We start from the raw sequence: 13,945 nt of genomic DNA, 5'->3' as shown, positions 1-13,945 counted from the left end.
GCGCGCACTCTCCTGCTTGCACACACTGACGGTGCCGCAGCCACATGCACACACAAGCTGATGAGGGCCGCCAGCGCACCAGCGCACTGTGCCCAGCACCTGTATATACATCTCATCACCAGCGCACTGAGCCCAGCACCTGTATATACATCTCATCACCAGCCCACTGAGCCCAGCACCTGTATATACATCTCATCACCAACCCACCGAGCCCAGCACCTGTATATACATCTCATCACCAACCCACTGAGCCCAGCACCTGTATATATATCTCATCACCAGCCCACTGAGCCCAGCACCTGTATATACATCTCATCACCAGCCCACTGAGCCCAGCACCTGTATATACTTCACCAGCCTCACTGCAGCCCAGCACCTGTATATACACCAGCCCAGGCCCCGGGCCACAGCACCTTTATTACATGTGCTGGGGCTGATGTGTTTTAATTTAACGTGTTTCTGGGGGAATATTACACTTTCATTCACTCTCACTCTGACTCACCCAGATCCCAGACCGTCGCTGTACAGTACTCTGCCATGCTAGTCTCCCATTAGCAGTGTATGTTTCAGTAGCCTGCCATGGTAGCCTCCCATTAGCAGTGTTCGGTACAGTAGCCTGCCATGCTAGCCTCCTATTAGCAGTGTATTTTACAGTAGCCTGCCATGCTAGCCTCCCATTAGCAGTGTATGGTACAGTAGCCTGCCATGCTAGCCTATGGTACAGTATCCTTCCATTCTAGCCTCCCATTAGCAGTGTATGGTACAGTAGCCTGCCATGCTAGCCTCCTATTAGCAGTGTATGGTACAGTAGTGTGGAATCCACACTATATACACTGGCACATCTCTACACTATATACTCTTTCTTAGCCCTTGTGGCAATAACATTCTTTCTCTGCTGTGGAACTGAAATGTTGCCACATGGGCTAATAATGAGTCCACCTCTCCCCGCATGCTCAGGTCCCCAGCACTTGCGATACTTACCTCTTCCCGCTCCTCCGCTTCGGCGTCTTCTGACTGTGACGTTTTATGTCAGAGGGTGCGGTGACATCACGTCTGTGCGCCCTCTGTCTAAACAGTCACAGTGCAGAGAGCCAGAAGGCGTAGAAGCTGAGGAGTCCGGAGCAGAGCAGCGGCCAGCGAGGAGAGGTGAGGATTTCAGTTTTTATTTTATCTTTTGAGCAATATATGGGGCCCATCATAAACTGGAGCATTTTATGGGGAACATTATGCATGGAGCATAATACGGAGCCCATTATATATGGAGCATCACATGCGACCCATTTATATGGAGCATCATATGGGGCCCATTCTATACGGAGCATCATATGGGCCCCATTATATATGGAGCCCATTATATATGGGGCATCATATGAGGCCCATTATATATATAGATGATCATATGGGGCCCATTATATATGGAGCATTATATGTGGCAAATTCTGTTTGGAGCAATATATAGGGTCCATCATATACTGTATAGAGCATTATATGGGGCCCATTCTATTTGGAGTTTGGAGCAATATACAGGGCCCTTCATATATTGGAGCATTATATGGGCCCCACCATATTCTGTATGGAGCATTATATGGGACCTATTCTGTATGGAGCAAGGTATGGGGCTCACTATACTGTTTGGAGTATTTTATGGGGCTCATTATACTGTTTGGAACTTTATATGGGGCTCATTATAGTGTTTGGAACATTATATGGGGCTCATTATAGTGTTTGGAGCATTATATGGGGCTCATTATACTGCATGAAGCAATATACGGGGATCATTATTCTGTACTAGATGATGGCCTGATTGTAACGCATCGGGTATTCTAGAATATATATGTAGTTTAACACCGATGCATGCTGGCCAACTGGAGACCGACGTTCAAAAGATGGTTCAAGATGATCCACCACGATCGGCGATCTCACAGCGGGGGCCTTGTCACTGCTGCGTCTCACACTGGGCGAGATCACTAGCGCCGGTCAGGATACTTCCGCAGCCGCAGATCTCCCAACGGTAGCAGTTGTGTGCGTCGTTTGAATTCTACGCCAATTCACGACAAGACTGCACCTGTCACTGATTGGTCGCGACCAATTAGCTACACGAGATTTCCGTTACAAACAGAGAGACAGACAGAATTAGACAATTATATAGTAGATGGAGCATTGTATAGGGCTCATTATTCTGTATGGAGCAATATATGGGGCTCATTATTCTGTATGGAGCAATATATGGGGCTCATTATACTGTATGGAGCACTATGTGGTACCCATAATACTGTATGGAGCATTATATGAGGCTCATTATTCTGTATGGAGAATTATATGGGGCTCATTACTCTGTATGGAGCATTATATCGGGGCTCATTATTTTGTATGGAGCATTCTATGGGGCTCATTCTGTATGGAGCATTATATGGGGCTCATTATTCTGCATGGAGCAATATATGGGGCTCATTATTCTGTATGGAGCATTATATGGGGCTCATTATTCTGCATGGAGCATTCTATGGGGCTCATTCTGTATGGAGCATTATATGGGGCTCATTATTCTGCATGGAGCATTATATGGGGCTCATTATTCTGTATGGAGCAATATACTGTCTTGTTTCTGACCTATTGTACAATAGTTATCACTCATGTAATGTAAGAAGTGAAATCTTTGGCATTGTATACCTATATTTCTCTGCTGTATCTGTGCATTATGAATTGTGGTACGTGTTAAAGGGGCTCACTGAGACTTTCACCCGGGGCCTCGAGAAACCTGGAGCCAGCCCTGTATGCACTGCACAGTACCACTTCTCCTGTCTAGTTGTCAAAGAGGCAACATTGGACTTTGGGAGGGTCAATATTGGTTTATTATTTCCAATATTACTATGGCCAAATAAAAACAAAATATTGGAAAACCTGTTTAAATGGATTATCCCAAGTAATCCGCTCTCCTCTGGATAGGGGATAACTTTCCAATTGCTGGAGATCTGACTGCTGGGACGCCCATTATCCTGAAAATCAGAGCTCTGTAGAGCATCATGTAAATGCAGCTGTGGTCGATCATACGCACTGTGGCACCATTCACATGTGGCTCGTCAAATATCTCCTTTTAGGAGAGTGAGGGGCACGACAAAGTAAAGCAAAATTTACTGCTCGGGGTGAGGAGTGTTATAGTTTGTGGGCTGGTGGAATTTGTGTGGGAGGGCTGATTTTTTGTCCCAGTCCGGCCCTGCTTTGAAGGAAAGAATCCAAAATCCTTCATCAAAAACACAGATCCCATTATATAATCCAGTTTTATTTTAGACATATATAAAGGCCATATTTAAAGCCTTATGAATCACATCCAGCTGTAGCTGAAGAATTATATGTCTCTGAGGGCCCCGTCACACATAGCGACTCACCAGCGATCCCGACAACGATATCAACTTGTCAGGATCGCTGGTGAGTCGCTACATGATCGCTGGTGAGCTGTCAAACAGACCGCTTCACCAGCGATCAGCACCAGTGATGCCGAGCGCACAGTGTCGCTGTGTACGTTAGTTACCAGCGCGCTGATGCAGGGAGCTGGTAACTAAGGTACACATCGGGTTTCTAAGCGGCGTGCGTTACTTAGAAACCCGATGTGTACCTTGGTTACCAGCTCCCTGCATCAGCGTGCTGGTAACTAAGGTACACATCGGGTTTCTAACCACCGCACGGTGCTTGGAAACCCTGCGTTTACCTTAGTTACCAGCGCGCTGATCGCTGGTCTCCCGCCTGTCACACGCAGCGATGCGTGCTGGCCAGCGGGAGACCAGCGATCAAAAAAAGTCCTGGCTATTCCAGGACGATCAGCGATAACTGGCAGGGGGGCCGGTCGCTGGTCAGTGTCACACACAGCGATCTCGCTGATGAGATCGCTGTTGCGTCACAAAACTTGTGACTCAGCAGCGATCTCGCCAGCGAGATCGCTATGTGTGACGGGGGCTTGAGGACAAATTGTTATCATATTATTTACACATGAAAATTATTTCACTCCCATTTCAAATATCATTTGTTTTTTTATGGATATCACCCTCGCTGGACTTTTGCTTCATCTTTATACTACTTGCATCATTGCATGATCCGTGCGGTGGGACTGGAGAGGAGGTGAGCTGATCTTTGTTGCTTCTTTTTTGATATTTAGTGCAATCTTGCTCCCCTCTTAAATATCATTTATTTTTTTTATGCATATCACCCTCTCTGGACTTCTGCTTCACCTTCATACTACCTGCAGCACTGGATGATCCATGCAGTGGGACTGGAAAGGAGGTGAGCTGATCTTTGTTTCTTCCTTTTTTTATATTTAGTGCGCTCTTTCTCCCCTCTCAAATATCGTTTGTTTTTATTATGGATATCACCCTCACTGGACTTCTGCTTCACCTTCATACTTCTTGCAGCACTGCATGATTCGTGCGGTGGGACTGGAGAGGAGGTGAGCTGATCTTTTGCTTCTTTTTTGATATGTAGTGCAATATTGCTCCCCTCTCAAATATCATTTGTTTTTTATGGCTATCACCCTCGCTGCATCTCTGCTTCACCTTCATACTACTTGCAGCACTGCATGATCTGTGCGGTGGGACTGGAGAGGAGGTGAGCTGATCTTTGTTGCTTCTTTTTTTACATTTAGTGCGATCTTGCTCCCCTCTCAAATATCATTTTTTTTTTTTATGGATATCACCCTCGCTGGACTTCTGCTTTACCTTTATACTACTTCCAGCACTGCATGATCCGTGCGGTGGGACTGGAGAGAAGGTGAGCTGATCTTTATTGCTTCTTTTTTGATATTTAGTGCGATCTTGCACCCCTCTCAAATATCATTTTTTTTTATGGCTATCACCCTCGCTGGACTTCTGCTTCACCTTCATACTGCTTCCAGCACTGCATGATCCGCGTGGTGTTACTGGAGAGGAGGTGAGCTGATCTTTGTTGCTTCTGTTTTGATATTTAGTGCGATCTTGCTCCCCTCTCAAATATAATTTGTTTTTTTATGGCTATCACCCTCGATGGACTTCTGCTTCACCTTCATACTGCTTCCAGCACTGCATGATCCACGCGGTGGGGCTAGAGAGGAGGTGAGCTGATTTTTGTTGCTTCTTTTTTTATATTTAGTGCGATCTTGCTCCCCTCTCAAATATAATTTGCTTTTTTATGGCTATCACCCTCCCTGGACTTCTGCTTCACCTTCATACTGCTTCCAGCACTGCATGATCCGTGCAGTGGGTCTGGAGAGGAGGTGAGCTGATCTTTGTTGCTTCTTTTTTGATATTTAGTGCGATCTTGCTCCCCTCTGAAACATCATTTGTTTTTTATGACTATCACCCTCGCTGGAGGGGCAGACCGGGGCAACGGATCCTATTGAAAGGGTCCGATTTCCCCAAACCATCAACGGGCGAGCACGTGTGAGTGTCGTCTCCACGTATCCTTTCCCGCGACGTGGGACAAATCTGGGCATTTTCCCCAGAACTTTTTTATTTTCTTTTCTTTATTTTTTCTAAGAAGAGGAGACAGGGGCAACGGATCCTATTGAAAGGGTCCGATTTCCCCAAACCATCAACGGGCGAGCACGTGTGAGTGTCGTCTCCACGTATCCTTTCCCGCGACATGGGACATGATGCCGGACCTAGCCCTGACCACCCCTAGGTAGAGAAACTTTGGGCTATTCAGAGGCACAAGACGGTCCGAGCGGCCCCCACTGCTCCACCAACACAAGACGAAGGTGCTGCAAGTAGGCGGAAGGTCCCTCTCCTCGACTGAAGCTGGACGGAGTTATGGTTCCTGCCCCGTCCAGGATCCCCTCACCAGCCCCCGCTCCCTGGTTGTCCGCCCTAAAGGGCCTACCTGGATCCTGTTTTCAGCTCAAGGTACGGGCGTGCAGGGGGCTCCTGGGCAGCAGCGGCAGGCAGCGGTGTGCGTCTCCCTAGGGCCTCGTATCCAGAGGAAGAGGCGGTTCTTGCGTCAAGGCGCCGCGGGCGGGGGAGAAAAATTTAGCCCCCGGCTTTTTTGCCACTGTTAGGCCGCGGCGCGCCATCACCGCCGCCGCCCCTGCGTCGCGCGGCGCCGCGGGGCGGCAGACAGTAGTCGTCGCCGCTGCAGCACCGCTGGCGGTGGGGGAAAAATTGAGCCCCTGGCTTTTTGCCGGTGTAGGCCGCGGCGGAAGTACCACCCTCGGCGCGATGCGTCACTTCTGGTGGCCCACCCCTTGGAGCGCTGGGCAGGCGCCGGATAAAGCCAGGCCCTGGCTTTAGTGCGGGGTAGGCTGCGACCAGGAAAGAGGTCGGCTTACCCCACAGAGACACAGCAGATCGGGCACGCAGTCGGGGGGCATAGATCGGGTAAGTGCAGGCTGCGGAGGCCGCTAAAACAGCAAGGGGGCCTCTCCTCCCCCACCCCTCCCTTCCCATATAGGAAGGGAAAAAAAAAGCATTTTTTTTTTGGTTTGGATATATAAAACGCCTAGCAGGCTCAATATGGCCGGGAAAGGGAAGACGCACACTTTTCTCTACGCTGCATGCACTTCTTGTAAGGCCCCGTTTCCACGAGCGCAGAGCGCCAAAGTGTGCGAGGCCTGCGACTCCGAACGCGCCCAGGAGCCTCCCTCGGCGACTGAATCCAGAGAAACGAATCCTCTGGAATGGGCGCTATCATTATCCCAGTTTATGGCTTCACTTACAAAGGCGATCGAGTCCCTTCAGGCCCCAAAGGAAGGCAAGGATAGTGGCTCGCTTATCTGGGAAGGGTCCTCCACCTCACAGGAACCTTCGGCCTGCAGGGGCCGTTCCCATGCCAGACAGAGGCGAAGGAAACGAACCCATACGAGGTCTCCCGGCTTATCCGGTGCCTCGGCATCGGGTAGTTCAGCATCACGCTCCCTTCCACCAGCGAGCGGGAGCAGGCAGAGTTTGGATCGTGACTCAGACGAGCCACTTGATCTAGATACCCCGGGATGCCGGGAGACAGTGGACAGCCTCATTGAAGCAGTCAATCAAACCCTGGGGATTGAAGATGATGCTACCTTGGCCGCGAACCATAAGGTAGCCTTTAAGCGGGCCAAGCACCCGCATAGAGTATTTGGCATTCACCCAGAATTTGAGGATATAGTGCAGCGCCACAGAGAACGCCCAGAAAAGCGTTTCTCAGGTCAGAAACCTATAGAGGCGAGATACCCATTTTCCCCGGAACTCTGTAAGAAATGGGCAGAATCCCCAGTGGTGGACCCGCCAGTGTCACGTCTGGCTTCGAAGTCCTTGTTGTCGGTGCCTAGCGGCTCGTCCATTAAGGACCCCACAGATCAGCTCATAGAGGGTTTGGCGTGATCAGTTTTTGAGGCATCAGGTTCGGCGCTTGCCCCTTCGTTCGCGGCGACGTGGGTAGCCAAGGCCATGATGTCATGGTCAGAGTCTTTGAATAACGCCTTGCAGGATAGAGGACTACCTGCGGAGGTGTCTGAGGTCGCAAGTCAGATTGCTATGGCTAGAGACTACTTAATTAATGCGTCTTTGGATGCGGCTAATTGTGCAGCATTTGCGGCCGCTAACGCGATAGCCATTAGGAGAGCCCTCTGGTTGAGAACTTGGCGAGCCGATTCAATTTCCAAGAAGTCCTTGACTTCCTTGCCCTATCAGGGAGGCCACCTGTTCGGGGGAGAAGTTGGATCGGCTCATCTCCAATGCGACAGGAGGGAAAAGTAGCTTCCTCCCGCAGCAAAAGGCGAAACAGCCTTTTCGTCAGGTCCCGACACATTTTCGAGCTTTTCGCAACACCGGATGGATGGCAGCAGCCAGTTCGACCGGCCCACCTTGCTTCAACCAGGATAGGGAGCAACAGGTCTCATATAGACCCATTCCGGTGGGAAGGATGCGCACTCGCCAGCCCAGGTCGAGAGGAGCCAGGGCCCAGAGACCCTCAGCCAAATGACTCAGAGCCTTTGGTAGGTGACAGCAGCAGGGTGGGGGGCCGCCTGCTCCTTTTTCGCCATATCTAGTTTTGGACCTGAAGCTCTTAAACAGGTTCATCAGAGTCAAACATTTCAGGATGGAATCTCTCCGTTCTGTTATATCAGCCATGGAGCAGGGAGAGTACTTAGCCTCGATTGACATTCAGGATACCTACCTGCACGTTCCCATTTTTCCTCCGCATCAAAAGTTTCTTCGGTTCGCCATCAAGGGGCGACATTTTCAATTCGCAGCACTCCCATTCGGGATAGCCACAGCCCCCAGAGTGTTCACGAAGGTAATGGCAGTTGTGATGGCCGTCTTACACTCGAGGGGCATAGTCGTCTTGCCATATTTAGATGACCTCTTGGTGAAGGGTCCCTCCTTTCGGGCGTGCAAGGAGAATGTCAGCATTGCACTGGATACACTCTCCCGCTTAGGTTGGTTGGTCAGCAGGAAGAAATCATCTCTGGTCCCAGCTCGGAGGATTGTTTTTCTAGGACTGGTCTTCGATACCTCCCAAGGGTTGGTAAGTCTCCCTCAAAACAAGGCCCTAGCGCTCCGACAGGGAGTCCTGAAGCTCCAGCAGCCGGTCCCTCACACCATTCGGTTTGGGATGAGGATACTGGGGAAGATGGTGGCAGCAATGGAAGCAATTCCGTTTGCTCAATTTCATCTTCGACCCCTACAGCACGCGCTCTTGTCAGCCTGGGACAAGAATCTGTTCACCCTCGATCAGCGGTGCCGGATATCCTCTCAGGTCAGGCAATCGCTGGAGTGGTGGATGACCAGATCCTCCCTTCTTCAGGGGAAGCTGTTTCCCCCAGACCACTGGCTAGTGGTCACGACCGATGCCAGTCTCCTCGGCTGGGGAGCGGTTTTTCGCCACCACACAGCACAAGGCCAGTGGTCGCAACAGGAAGCTCGTCTTTCGATAAACTTGTTGGAAATACGAGCGATCTGGCAGGTGCTGCAGCATTTCCAGTACCTCCTAGCAGGACAGTCCATTCGGATACAGTCAGACAACGCCACGGCTGTGGCTTACGTAAATCATCAGGGGGGCACGCACAGCAGGGCAACCATGCGCGAGATAGCACAGGTGCTTCATTGGGCCGAGAAGAACCAGTCGATAACTTCGGCAGTCTACATCCCAGGCATAGAAAATTGGGCAGCGGACTTCCTCAGCCGACAAGAGGTCGTGGCTGGGGAATGGGCCCTGCACCCCGAGGTCTTCCAGCAAATTTGCCAACGGTGGGGAACACCGGATGTGGACCTGATGGCGTCCAGAACGAACGCCAAGGTGCCTGTGTTCGTCGCTCGGTCACGAGACCCACGAGCGTTCGGGGTGGATGCGTTGGCCTTACCATGGAACCAGTTTCGCCTTCCATACTTGTTTCCTTCGTTGCCATTGCTTCTAAGGGCCATCAGGAAGATCAAAGCAGAGGGGATCCCAGCAATTCTGCTGGCACCAGACTGGCCCTGATGGGCCCCGAGCTCCCTTAGGAGACAGATATCGGCACTGTCCGTCCTGTTCCAGCGAAAGATTGCTACTAATATGCAGGTAAAGACCTTCATCCAGGGAGTCTCTCATCTAGTACCCCCCTATAAGGCGCCGATGGACACCTGGGATCTTAACCTGGTCCTGAGGGTTCTGCAGGAAGCGCCCTTCGAGCCGCTGCAGGATATTTCCTTATCGTTCCTTTCTTGGAAGGTGGTATTTTTGGTAGCCATTACCTCCGTTAGGCGAGTTTCGGAGTTGGTGGCCCTATCTTGCCGAGCACCTTTTCTCATTTTCCACAAGGATAAGGTGGTGCTTAGACCAGCTCACCCCTTTCTTCCGAAGGTGGTGTCCTCTTTTCACATCAATGAGGATATTGTCTTGCCTTCATTCTGTCCGGCACCGATGCATTGCGTAGAGAAAGCGCTTCACACCTTAGACCTAGTGAGAGCACTCAGGTACGTCTCGTGGATGGCACCTTTCCGCCAGACGGATACGCTGTTCGTGCTCCCTAAGGGGCGCAGGAGAGGGCTCGCGGCCTCAAAGGCGACCATAGCCAGATGGATCCGTTTAACTATTCAGGAGGCCTATCATATCAGAGGAGCGTCAGTTCCAGCAGGGATCAAAGCGCATTCTACTCGGGCGATGGGCGCCTCTTGGGTGCTTCGGCATCAGGCCTCGGCGGAACAGGTATGCAAGGCAGCAACCTGGTCCAGCCTGCACACGTTTGCTAAACATTACAGTATCCATACTCAGGCTTCGGCGGATGCGAGCCTGGGTAGAACGATACTCCAAGCAGCAGTGGCGCACCTTTGAACAAAAGAGGTGCATGCATCTGGGATCGGTGAGTCAATCTCCCACCCAGGGAATGCTTTAGGACGTCACACAGTACCTGTGTCCCCCAATGAAATGAAGGAGAAACATGGATTTTTGTGAGTACTCACCGTAAAATCCTTTTCTCCGAGACGCTCATTGGGGGACACAGCACCCACCCTGTTAGCCGGTTGGCTCATGTTTATTAAATTAATGTGTCTTTTTTCATAAGTATCAGGGTGGTCCCTTGCCAGACATATTGTTTACTGCATTAAGGCTGATTGTTGTTGTTCTCCTACTGCTTTTACACTAAACTGGCTTCCGCCCGCAATCAGGGCGAGGGTGTATACGGCGGGGGAGGAGCTAACCTTGTGTTGTTTGCCTAGTGTCAGCCTCCAGATGGCGGTAGCATACACCCACAGTACCTGTGTCCCCCAATGAGCGTCTCGGAGAAAAGGATTTTACGGTGACTGCTCACAAAAATCCATGTTTTTTTTATGGATATCACCCTCGCTGGACTTCTGCTTCATCTTCATACTACTTGCATCATTGCATGATCCGCGCGGTGGGACTGGAGAGGAGGTGAGCTGATCTTTGTTGATTCTTTTTTGATATTTAGTGCGATCTTACTCCCCTCTGAAATATCATTTGCTTTTTTTTCATGGATATCACCCTCGCTGGACTTCTACTACACCTTCATACAAATTGCAGCAATGCATGATCCACGCGGTGGGACTGGAAAGGAGGTGAGCTGATCTTTGTTGCTCATTTTTTGATATTTAGTGCGATCTTGCTCCCCTCTCAAATTTCATTTATTTATTTTATGGATATCACGCTCGCTGGACTTCTGCTTCACCTTCATACTACTTGCAGCACTGCATGATCCGCGCGGTGGGACTGGAAAGCAGTTGAACTGATCTTTATTGCTTATTTTTTTATATTTACTGCGATCTTGCTCCCCTCTTAAATATCATTTGTTTTTTTATGGATATCACCCTCGCTGGAATTCTGCTTCACCTTCCTACTACTTGCAGCACTGCATGATCTGCGCGGTGGGACTGGAGAGGAGGTGAGCTGATCCTTGTTGCTTCTTTTTTGATATTTAGTGCGATCTTGCTCCCTGCTCAAATTTAATTTGTTTTTTTATGGATATCACCCTCGCTGGACTTCTGCTTCACCTTCATACTACTTGCAGCACTGCATGATCCTTGCAGTGGGACTGGAGAGGAAGTGAGCTGATCTTTTTTGCTTCTTTTTTGATATTTAGTGCGATATTGCTCCCCTCTCAAATATCATTTGTTTTTTTATGGATATCACCCTCGCTGGACTTCTGCTTCACCTTCATCCTACTTCCAGCACTGCATGTTCCACGCTGTGGGACTGGAGAGAAGGTCAGCTGATCTTTGTTGCTTCTTTTTTTGATATTTAGTGCGATCTTGCTCCCCTCTCAAAAATCATTTGTTTTTTTATGGATTTCACCCTCACTGAACTTCTGTTTCAACTTCATACTACTTGCAGCACTGCATGATCCATGCCGTGGGACTGGAGTGGAGGTGAGCTGATCTTTGTTGCTTCTTTTTTGATATTTAGTGCGATCTTGCTCCCCTTTCCAATATCATTTGTTTTTTTATGGATATCACCCTTGCTGGACTTCTGCGTCATCTTCATACTACTTGCAGCACTGCATGATCCACGCAGTGGGACTGGAGAGGAGGTGAGCTAATCTTTGTTGCTTCTTTTAAGATATTTAGGACTATCTTGCTCCCCTCTCAAATATCATTTGTTTTTTTTATGGATATGACCCTCGCTGGGCTTCTGCTTCACCTTCATACTACTTGCAGCACTGCATGATCCACGCGGTGGGACTGGAGCGGAGGTGAGCTGATCTTTGTTGCTTCTTTTTTGATATTTAGTGCGATCTTGCTCTCCTCTCAAATATCATTTGTTTCTTTATGGATATCACCCTCGCTGGACTTCTGCTTCAACTTCATATTACTTGCAGCACTGCATGATCCGCACGGTGGGACTGGAGAGGAGGTGAGCTCATCTTTGTTGCTTCTTTTCTGATATTTAGTGCGATCTTGCTCCCCTTTCAAATATCATTTTTTTTTTATGGATATCACCCTCGCTGGACTTCTGCTTCACCTTCATACTCCTTACAGCACTGCATGATCCGTGCAGTGGGACCTTCATATGCTTCTTAGGAAGCCACTCCTTCCTTGCCCTGGCGGTATGCTTGGGATCGTTATTATGCTGAAAGACCCATCCATGTTTTATCTTCAATGTCCTTGCTGATGGAAGGTTGTTTGCACTCAAAATCTCACGATACATGGCCCCATTCATTGTTTCATGCACAACGATCAGTTGTCCTGGTCCCTTTGCAGAGAAACCGCCCCAAAGCATTATGTTGCCACCCCCTGCTTCACAGTAGGTATGGTGTTCTTTGGATGCAACTCAGCATTCTGTCTCCTCCAAACATGATGAGTTTTGTTTCTAACAAACAGTTCTACTTTGGTTTCATCAGACCATTTAACATTCTCCCAGTTCTCTTCTGGATAATCCAAATGCTCTCTAGCAAAACTTCAGACGTGCCCGGACTTGTACTGGCTTAAGCAGGGGGACACATCTGGCACTGAAGGATCTGTGTCCCTGGCGGTGTAGTGTGATACTAATAGTAGCCTTCGTTACGGTGGTCCTAGCTCTATGCAGGTCATTCACTAGGTCCCCTGTGAGTTCCTGGGATTTTTGCTCACCTTTCTTGTGATAATTTTTACCCCATGGTGTAAGATCTTGCTTGGAGCCCCAGATCGAGGGAGATTATCAGGCCTTTTATTTCTTCCAAATTCTTATTATTGCTCCCACAGTTGATTTCATCACACCAAGCTGCTTCCTATTGCAGATTCAGTCTTCCCAGCCTGATGCAAGGCTACAATTCTGTTTTTGGTGTCCTTCGACAGCTCTTTGGTCTTCACCATAGTGGAGTTTGGAGTGTGACTTTTTGAGGCTGTGAACAGTTGTCTTTTATACTGATAACAAGTTCAAACAGGTGCCATTACTACAGATAATGAGTGGAGGCTAGAGGAGCCTCTTAAAGAAGGTCTGTGAGAGCCAGAAATCTTGCATGTTTTTAGGTGACCAAATACTTATTTTCCGCCATAATTTGCAAAATAAATCTTGCCAAATCAGACAAGGTGATTTTCTGGATTTGTTTTCTTATTTTGACTTTCATAGTTGTGGTCTACCTATGATGTCAATTACAGGTCTCTCTTATCTTTTTAAGTGGGAGAACTTGCACAATTGGTGGCTGAATAAATACTTTCTTTCCCCACTGTAAAGGTACTGTCACACTAAGTGATATCGCTAGCAATATCGCTATAACTTGTGACGTTATAGCGATATTGCTAGCAATATCGCTATGTCTGATACTTACCTACGACCCGCTCCCCCCTGGTTATCGCTGATCGCGCGAGAGCGTTTAGGACCGCTTCTCGTCGTCAGCTTCCTGCGGCGCTTCCTGTGGAGAGACGAGTGACGAGCGTGGAGCCGGGCGGGAGGACGCAGGATCGCCTAGTGTGACAGGTAAGTAGCGACCCCCGTCCCCAGCGATGTCGCTGGTGAGATCTGCCTGTGTGGCAGCTCACTAGCGACCACTTAGCGATGTACCAGCGATCCTGACCGCGTCATATCGCTGGTCGGG

Source organism: Dendrobates tinctorius, unplaced genomic scaffold (assembly GCF_039654945.1).
Source record: "Dendrobates tinctorius isolate UK_male_01 unplaced genomic scaffold, ASM3965494v1 ptg000107l, whole genome shotgun sequence".
Lineage (NCBI taxonomy): Eukaryota > Metazoa > Chordata > Amphibia > Anura > Dendrobatidae > Dendrobates > Dendrobates tinctorius.
Note: the sequence above shows the minus strand (reverse complement) of the source record.